At 51.5% G+C, this 9,614-nt stretch overlaps 1 protein-coding gene across 14 annotated transcripts in view; it reads left to right on the top strand.

The window, feature by feature from the left end:
• Positions 1 to 626: 626 nt before the first annotated feature.
• Mical3 (microtubule associated monooxygenase, calponin and LIM domain containing 3) overlaps positions 627 to 9,614 on the top strand; it is a 176,660-nt gene continuing 167,672 nt past the window's right edge. For 13 of the 14 annotated variants that reach the window (XM_021188783.2, XM_029534850.1, XM_029534843.1 and 10 more), the window contains exon 1: positions 627 to 717. The gene's annotated coding sequence lies outside the window, so the exon portion shown is untranslated. Of the gene's footprint in view, positions 718 to 769; positions 1,061 to 9,614 lie in introns of those variants that run through there. The other variant, XM_029534842.1, reaches the window with a different exon arrangement.

Below are 9,614 nucleotides of genomic sequence, written 5' to 3'. Positions count from 1 at the left end.
GGGAGTTGGAGTTATCCACTCAAAGTCAAATAGGTATACAGATTCAATTCTCTGAAGTTTTCTATAGCTATTACCACGAAAATCGGAGAGTTCCCTTCTTTGTCTCGTCTGAATGAGATCAGGAAGAAAATTCTAGCTTTGTTTTTGTGGCAGCTTCTGAGGGCAACAAACAAGTCCCCTTTAAGGGCGTCCTCCCATCCCGGGTCTGGCCGGCTTTGATATGCCCCTGGTGTTATCCCGTTGGCCCTTTTGTGTAGCTTCTCGCCCCTTCCAAGATTCCCAGCCAATCACCTCGTTCCTCTCCTACACCGTTGGGCTTTCAGGAATCTACCATATGGTCCAGGCCGAGGGGGGTAGAGAGCAAGGGGGAGGGACTGGCAGCTATGCGTTTCTTTACCTTCTGCTTGTGACCCGTGAGATTTCGATAGAACCGTCCCTGGAGGTGACAACCGGGCTTCTGAGTACAAGGAGCAGGAGTGAGCTGTGGGATCACTGAGCACCCGCGCCCCTGTTGGCGTCGGTGGTCCAGCCTGGAGGGCCGCAGCCCCCGCCCTCCCATGTGCTGGCCCCGCCCCGGCGGCGCCGCTCCTGCCGCCGCTGCTGCTGCTGCCGCCGCGCCGGACGCTGCGGGCGAGCGCGCGGGGGCTGCGGCTGCGTGTCCCGGCGCGCGGCTGGGTGGCCCCGCCGGCCACGAGGACACAGCAGCATGAAGCAGAGGTGAGCGCCTTGCTCCTGGGAATCAGCCACATCACGCCCACGCTGCGCCTCGGTGTGCCGGGGGTCGGCGGCTGGCCCACGGGCGGCTTTGGCGCGGGTGGCCGCGGCGCCCCGATGCGTGGCTGGACACGTCCCGCCCGGGCAGCCCCGGGGTCCCAAACCGGCCGGTGCCTCGTGCCTCCCTCTGGCGGACGCGTGCGTCCGGAGCGCTGGCGAAGCTGCGGCTCAGGCGAGGAAGCCCCTCTGCGCTTCCCGCTCTTCCGGGCCCGTGTCCGGGTCCCTGACCTCCAGGAGTCGGGTGCTAGGTCAGGTCGCGCCCTGGGAGAACTTAGCCATCTCGCAGGTAGGAATGGGACTGAGCGGCTTGGACTGGGTGTGCCCAAGGAGGCTTTGTAGGGTCGAAGACCCATCCTGGGGAGTGGGACTGCGCTCCCCGATGTCCCTAGTCTGGAGCCCAGCAGGCGCAGTGTGTAGGTTGCTGAGGACGTTTATGGCAGGTGGCCATGAGAGAGAACTCTTGACATTTCAGTCTGGTGGTAGACTGAGTGGGCTACAGGCAGCCACCGAGGCCTCTTATCTCGTCGCCGCCCCCCTCCCTAACTGCCTTACAAAGTGACAACACTGTTGGAGGTCTCCGTGGCACACTAGACATCGCTAGCTTAAGAATAACCTTGGAGAGCCCTACCCAGATATGGGCTTGTCTGGTGTTTTCAGACAGCCGGCGTGATGGCCGATTGCAGGTTTCTGGCGTCTTTGCTTGGCAGGCATCGTATCATCCAGCTCTTTCACAATTGTTGCTGGGAAGAAGGGGTCCTTCAGGAGCCTCCGCGCAATTGGGATCGTGGGCCAGCCTTGTATCTTGGCTGTTTTTTTTTTTGTTGTTTTTTTTTTTTTTCGCCCCCCCCCCCCGAGTCTAAGTTATTTCCAAGAATGCACACCACATCCCTATTGCTTTGATTTTGGTGCTTAACTCAGGCATTAATTATGACTTGTGTGAAACGGATTAATGCAGAGCAATGGAGATCATTAGAGATAGTGGGCTTTTGTTGTTTTGTTTGGTTTATTTAAAGCGTACAGTGGATGGTTGGAGAGAGTAGCATTTAAATACCAGGACATCCGTGTGTGTTTGACATAATCGTTTAGGTTGATGGTGAGAGAGAGAGAGATTTTATTATGAGAAAAGCATCTTACAGATTGCTGTTGCCGGCAGGAGTAAGTTCACTCATGACCCGGCCACAAAGGATGCTGTTCTTTATGGCCTGCCTTCTGTGAGCACATCTCCCAAGGGCCTTGAAGAGGATATCATAAATTCCGTATTTGATTGCCACATGTACTCAAGTCAGTTATTCTAGCCTTCCAGTGAGCTTTTCTTAGGCTTGAGGTTGTCCTGCTTGTGGACGTTGTACATCGTGGTGCGGAGCCTAGTGCGCACCACGATGTACAACGTCCACAAGCAGGTTCCTCAGCTAGAGCACTAACTTTTGAAAAGTCTAAAACTTGACTGCTAACTGGTTGGGGCTTTCACCCTACCAGGACGTTTGTATTGTGTGGTTTGTAGGTGTGGGAGAGAAAATGGGCTTTGGAAATAATGTAGGAAAAGTGCTTTGCATAGTGCTTCCCACATAGTAGGTGTTCAGTAAAAAAAAAAAAAAAAAAGAAAAAGAAAAAAATCTCTATCTATCTATCTATCTATCTATCTCCTCTTTGATTGGAAGACCTGGGTGGGGGATGGAGTTGGGCCTTTTGCACCCCCCACCCCCACCCCCAACTAGGAAATCAGCCCTTCCCTTCCCACTTTTTAGCTTTCTAGACATTTTAGTAAAAGGCTATAAGTGAAACACTTCTGGATTGGGAGAAATTAATCAAGGAAAATCGAGGTTTTTCCATCTGTCTCATGCATTTTCTTGTTTTTGTTTGTTTTTGGTGTGGTTTAGTTTTTTTTTTTTTTTTTAATACAAGTTTTCTTTGTATAGCCCCGCCTGTCCTAGAACCCACTCTGTAGATCAAGCTGGCCTCGAACTCAAGGAGATCCACTCACCTCTGCCTCCCGAGTGCTGGAATTAAAGGCTTGTGCCACCACTGACTGGCTTGTTTTCTTTAGAGACAGGATCTCTTTATGTGTATTCCAGTCTGGCCTGAACTTGCTAAGTAACCCATGCTGGCTCTTTTTTTTTTTTTTTTTTTGGACATAGGGCCTTGTATATTTTGGGCTAACCTTAGACTCCCTATTATAGCCAAGGATGGCCAACCTGATCATGCTTTGTGGCAGAGGAGCTCCTGATCCTCCTGCGTCTACTTCAGGAGTGTAGAGAAGGCAGGTGTGACCGGTCTACCCAGCAGCATGTTGCATTTTGCATATTCATTTTTACTTAAAGGTGTGTGTGTGTGTGTATGTGTGTGTGTCTGTGTGTGTGTCTGTGTGTCTGTGTGTGTCCACATGTGTGTGCAGGTGCCCTTGGGAGCCAGAAGGGGTCATCAGACCTCTGGAGCTGGAGCTACAGGTGGTTGGGAGCTGTCTGACATGGGTGCTGGGGGCTGAACGTCGGGCTCCTGGAAGAACAGTCAGTGCTCTTAGCCGCTGAGCCATCTCTCCAGATCTAGGATTGCACTGTGAGAGAGAGGATGGCGCCTGTACTAGATGAGATCCTGCCGCTTACTCGCTTACTCGCTCCGCTGTGCTTGGTGCTCGCTCGGTATGAGAGCTGACCCTTTCTTTGATCTGTTGATTACTCTTGGAGGTGAGGATTTTACTCCATGGATTGACATGTCCAAGTGGAGCTAGAATCCTGACTTAATTTTTCCAGGCATTGACATCTGAGAAGTGGCCAGGACGGCGGAAGCTGGACCAGCAGGCAGGAGTAGCCAGCAGGCAGGAGTAGCCGCTTAGCTTTCGTGGACTCTGCTCTGAGCTCGGCAAGGAGCCACCGTTTGCCTCCTCCCTTCTTGCAACTGGTCGTATGAGCAGATTAAAAGGCTATCAGAGCTAATGTACTTGGAAAAATAAGAACCATCATTGGTTTGTTTATGCTGCGTGATATTGGGCGTGACATTTTTACAGAAGCAGACTCTGGATTCAGTTTCTGCTTTTTCTTTGATGAGGCAGACTTCCTTTTCTTCACTGATTGATTCTCTTTGGAGGCAGGTGCCTGGGTCTCTCTCAGCTGGGCAAGCGCTCGCCACTGAGCCACACCCCCAGCCCTGTGACATTGATTCTCTCACTTGCCTGTAATGCAGTCAAATGATATAGTACAGTTCATAGAAGGAGAAACAGAAGTGATGTGATTGGCTCTGAGTTCACATCCATTGATCCTGGTGTTGGAGTTTTTCCGTCTTGTATTCCGTTGACACCTTTGGAGGAAGTCACTGGCCCACACCCTTCTTGTTCTTGTGCTGAGGGTTTACAGCAGGCCACTGTGCTTTTTCGAGTGCTGGTAAGCGATGTCACCGTTCTTTGATTGTCTGGGCTAGGTGCACATCATCTGTTTCCTCCTCATAGGCGTGTTTAACTTATTCTAGGCAATAACCCTGTTTCACACATGACACACTAGGGCATGGTGAGTTCCCGGGGCAAGGACTAGGCAGAAAGCCCTTGACTGAAAGCAAGACCCAGGGTTGTATTCTGGGGAGTGGCGTGGCTTAGTGGGCGGGGTTTGGAGTCCTGACACCTGTTAGTCTCTCTGCTCCTCCTCCACCTTCAGTTGTGGACAGTCGTTACTTGGGGGTGGGGTGGGGGAACTGAACTGGAAAAAAATACATTTAAATTTGGAGAGTGTGAATAATTAAATAGATAAAACCAGACAGGACAGTTAGGAACAGAGAGAATGGAAGTGGTTCAGGGATTGGGGAACTGATTCTCTGACCTATGGCCTGTCCTTAGCGCTCAGGCTTCTTCTTCTTGTTTGTTTTTGTTTTTGTTTTTCATGACAGGGTTTTTTTGTTTAACCCTGGCTGTCCTGGAACTCCATCTGTAGACCAGGCTGGCCTTGAATTTAGAGATCGGGCCTGCCTCTGCCTCCCAAGCGCTGGGATGAAAGGGGTGCGCCACCACTCCCGGCTGGAGCCCGGGCTTTTTCATTGTTGCCCCAGCACTCGCCCTGGCACTTTCACTGAGGTCTGCAGGAAGGCACATGCTGCCTTTCTGCTCTAGCTGGAAAGTCGGACACCTGCTTCTTTCCTGGTGTTTAGCTCCCAAAGATAATAGAGCACATTCTGGGAGTTAAGTGGGAATTAGAGGGGACATTGTGTGGAAATTCACCTAAATTCATCTAGTGGACTTTCCCTCCCCTTCCAGTCAGTCCCTCTCTCAGTGTTTGGCTCCATTTCTCAGAGTCCTCCGCCTCCTAGGTGCTTGGATACACCATTGGGCAGGATGACATTGCTGCCCTGGTGAGGCTCAGTCATGTTTTCTTAAGGGTGGTACAGCTGTCTGAAGGCGTACAGAGGCAACTGTTCAAGATAGGAAAGCAGTATTCTCCAGCACAGAATGACTTCTTCATTGGCTGCTTAGACCTGCACAAGAGGACAAGAGACTGCCGCATCATTAAAAAAAGAAATGAAAGGAAGGGATCCCCAGGGCAAAGATGGGAGGAGGGGGACCATGGAAGGGATCACCAGGGCAAAGATGGGAGGAGGGGGACCGTGGAAGGGATCACCAGGGCAAAGATGGGAGGAGGGGGACCGTGGAAGGGATCACCAGGGCAAAGATGGGAGGAGGCAGGGACCGTGGGAGGGATCACCAGGGCAAAGATGGGAGGAGGGGGACTGTGGAAGGGATCACCAGGGCAAAGATGGGAGGAGGCGGGGAGGGTGGCAGACAAGTACTACCTAGACAGGGTTGGCCTTGAACTCAGAGATCCTCCTGCCTCTGCCTTCTGGATTTAAAGGTGTGTCCCAGTGTGTCTGGCCTGATTTCTCTTCAGTGTCTGTCCCACTCTGGAGGATCTGGAGGCCTGACACAGCCTGCGTGCTTCTCAGAGGGCCGTGCAGGGTGGTAGGAAGGTCTTCCGGGGTCATGGAGCTGTGCTGTGGGATTGCGTTCAGCCATGTCCGTCCATATCTCTTCCTTCCTCTACTTTGTGGCTTAGGTGAGTTTCTCCCTCTTTCTTACATTTTCCGTGATTTTATTTTCTATTACTTTGTGTTGTCGTGGCCCACGAGTGAAGGTAAGAGGCGGTGTTTGGGAGTTGGCTTTTTCCTTTCCCTATGGATCCCAGGGATCAAATTTGTGATCAGGCTTTTCTGCAACAAGCACTTTTACCCAGTGAGCCATCTCTCTGGCTCTGCCGTGGGCCTGTCATTCCCAAGGCTGAAGTCCAGATCAGTTGTCATTGCCTTGGTGTCTTTATGGATAAGAGGCAGTCTGGGGAAGCCACCACTGTGTATAATTAATTGGCAATCGAGTTTTTAGAGCGGAGCCTTTTACCCAGTTAGGCCTGGACCAGCTGGACTCACTTATTTCCCTGTGAAAATGGAAAAAGGAAGTATTTAACCAGAGACTTGAATTCTCTCACATCATTTCCAACACAGATAGGCGATTCTCCAAACCAGTCTTGCAGATTTTGGGGCCGGGGAGGGTGGCAGACAAGTTTATGTCTTTGGTATTTGCCTGTGAACAAGTGAGTCTGATGGGTCAGAGGTAGGAGGGGAGCCCTGAGGATGAACACAGTGTGCCCAGCCTTCCTAGAGAAGGTGGACTAAGGAGAGAGCTCTGGGCCTCGTCGCGCTCCGAGGAGCAGGAACAGTCCCTAAGGGCTTCAGGTGGTGACACACTCACCCTTGACACGTTTATTGAAGAACTTCTCCAGAGCCTGCAGGAAGTTACCATATTTGTAGGTGACAACGTGAGAGTAGTAAGCCACGGCACCGTATGGTGATCTGTGATTTAATTGGTCAGGAGTGCCGAACTTGGAGAGTGGTGCGCAGGCGCGATTGGTCAGGAGCAGCAAACTTGGAGTGGTGCGCAGATGCGCACTGCTGAGGCACAGTACCCCTCCAAGGCTGCTTGCATGTCTCTTGCACACTACGGGGAGCCTTTCTAGGCTTTACCAACCCCCCTCCCCCTCCCCAGCCTCCCCCCCCCCCCCCGTGTCTGTGGCTGGGATGTTTGTATTTTGCCAACAGGGTTGGGTTGTTTTGTAGCTCTTCCCCCTCAGGACCATGGCTGTAGGAAGGGCTGGGTTACCTCCACTTCCTGCATGCTGCCAATGGGCCCATCACCCCTGGGGATCTGCTGGCTGGTGTCCTTGTCCTTGCCCAGCCACTGCTTGCCAAGAGGAGAGACAGGTACTCTAGTGGCCGAGCAGGCCTAGAGGACATGCTGCCGGCCACGCCCTCTCCCAGGTGTTCAGACTGTCCTGGCCACGAGGGCCTCAACTGGTCACTGGTGGGTTTAGAACTGTGTTAGAACTGCCAGGGCATTTTTGCGGCCGTGATGGCCGCAGCACCACCGGTCCAGCTATGACTCGGAGCCTGGGTGGAGCCTCGCGGTGCCGTTTCAGGCTCTCCCAAGCCCCCACCTTCTGCTCATCTTTCGAGGTCACTTGCTATATTTGGAGGCTGATGAAGGCCTACTTGGACTTCTCAATGCTGAGTGTACTCAGTGGAATACAGTTTTGCTTGTGTTTAGTCTTGTATTTTCAAAGACCTTTGGGTCGCCTTAGGTCCACTCCAGTGGAAATTTGCTTTTATATCCTGGAAATGAGTCAAGAACCTCTGATCCCATTTGGTGAGCATGTTCGGGTCAGACTGCTTATGAAGAGTTCTCTGTGAAGAGCGATCCCAGAAAAGTGTTCGTGAACTTAAAGGTGATGGTATGGTGATGCGCCCCTCCTCCAATAAGATAGTGCTTGTCTATACTTTTTTTTTTTTGGGGGGGGGGTTGGTTTTTGTTTTTTTTGAGACAGGGTTTCTCTGTGTAGCCCTGGCTGTCCTGGGACTCACTCTGTAGACCAGGCTGGCCTCGAACTCAGAAATCTACCTGCCTCTGCCTCCCGAGTGCTGGGATTAAAGGCGTGCGCCACCACTGCCCAGCTTGTCTATACTTCTTGGTTTAAGTGGACTTTATCACAATAAAGGAATTTTGCGACATAATTCCTTCTCTAGGAAGGTGACATTTTGTTTGTATGTGACTTTCAAGCATTCTGATCTTCCACTGTTGGTACAAATGATGACCTATCTCTGTTTTGGTTATGGCATTTGAAACAGGGCCTTGTTGTATGGCCAGGCTGGCCTTGAACTCAGCTTCCAGAGGCCTGGGATTACAGTGTGAGCCACCTCTCCTACCTGCCTGTCACTTTTACTTGCCTCTACCTCTTTATTCTACGCCGATATGCAGCCTCAGAGACACAGAGGCCCCTGGACTTGGCCCCTGTAGCTTCCCTGGCTTGCTGGTGTGACAGAGCTAGGTAGGCGCTGTCACGGACTGTCAGTCAGGGTGGATGCTGTGTTGGCAGGGGCTGGCTGGCCTGCCTTGTGCTCATGCACTATTCATTGGCACACCAGAAGTTGTCTGTACCGGCTTCTCCAACGGTGCTCACACAGGCCACACGCAGTTGCCTGCCTTTTCTGTTTCCAGGTTATTTTGCAAGCTGTTGTGGTTTCTAAAACACCTGAACAAAGGCAACAGGCAGGGCAAACAAGAGTGGCATAGGTAGGTCCCCACAGTAAAGGAGACTGAGGGATTTGGCTGAAAAGAAGAAAAAAGTTAGGCTGTGGGTTGCAGCGGCAACCCATCTCCTGGTGTCTATTTAGAAGTGTTTCCGTTATGATCTTTCTTCTCCTTACACTAAATATACATAGCCGTGTGATGTCCACTGAATAGGTTGGGAAGAAGGGCTTGAAGAAGCTAGGTGACCTGCCTGAGGACTCTTGGCTGATACATAGTGGTTCTAACACAGGAGTAGAGGTGCCAGCTTACATGGTGGTAAAGAGCATGCCTTCTGGAATCAGACTGGAGCACATGACCTCCTGTGTGTTCTGTAGCCTCCCTGGGCTCAGTTTCCTTGTCAGGATCATTGGGGCAGTAAGGTGGCATGCCCGAGAGTCCTGCTTCGAGGTTACAGGCAGACACAATCCCACCAGGTACGTGGGAGCACCCAGTGGTCCTCTTGCCTGAGCCTTTGAAACTTGGAGTGTAGGCCCGGGGCTGTGGGTTTCCTCTTGGATAGGGAACAGCATGTGTGTGTTCAGGCTGTGCGGTGAGCCAGGAACGGGTTTTTTTGTGCAGAATCTTGGATAAGAAACGCGCTTGAGCAAGGAGGCGCTCACCTGTCCCTGGGCTCTCTCTTGCTGTCCCATCCCAGGTTGACTTCCACCTGCTCCTGCTAACTGCCTCTCACTCCTGCTCGCTCTCTGATTACTGTCTGCCTCGTTCCCATGACCCAGCAGTCTCTGTCCCACTGGTAATCTTTTAAACTTCCTGAAATGATACATTCATTAACTTATGGGTGGCACCGCTTGGCCGGCTTCACTGTACTGGGCTGTGTGTCTGTGTCTGTGTGTGAGTGTGGATGTATGTGTGTGTGCATGTGTGTAGGTGTCTGTATGTGTGTGTGAGAGTATGTGTATATCTGGGAGTGTGTGTATGTGTGTGTATGAATGTGTGTGTGTGTGTGTGTGTGTGTGTGTGTGTGTGTGTAAATGCAAAAATGGTATGGGCTATTGAATGGGGGAAAACAAAGGTAAAACATCTGTAACCCTAGGAGAGTCAGCTTGGGCCCAGTGTTGGCTTAGGGTTGACAAGCATGGTCAGTTCTGTGTCATTTGAACCTCACAAGTGAGGACATAGACATAACCAGCATCCACCTAAGGACTGACCCCTAGCCTGCTGTATTCGTCAGGGTTCTCTAGAGTCACAGAACTTACGGATAGTCTCTATATAGTAAAGGAATTTATTGATG

This window comes from Mus pahari, chromosome 2 (genome assembly GCF_900095145.1).
Source record: "Mus pahari chromosome 2, PAHARI_EIJ_v1.1, whole genome shotgun sequence".
Taxonomy (NCBI): Eukaryota; Metazoa; Chordata; class Mammalia; order Rodentia; family Muridae; genus Mus; species Mus pahari.
The sequence above is the reverse complement of the archived record's forward strand: the minus strand, read 5'-3'. Positions and strand labels throughout refer to the sequence as shown.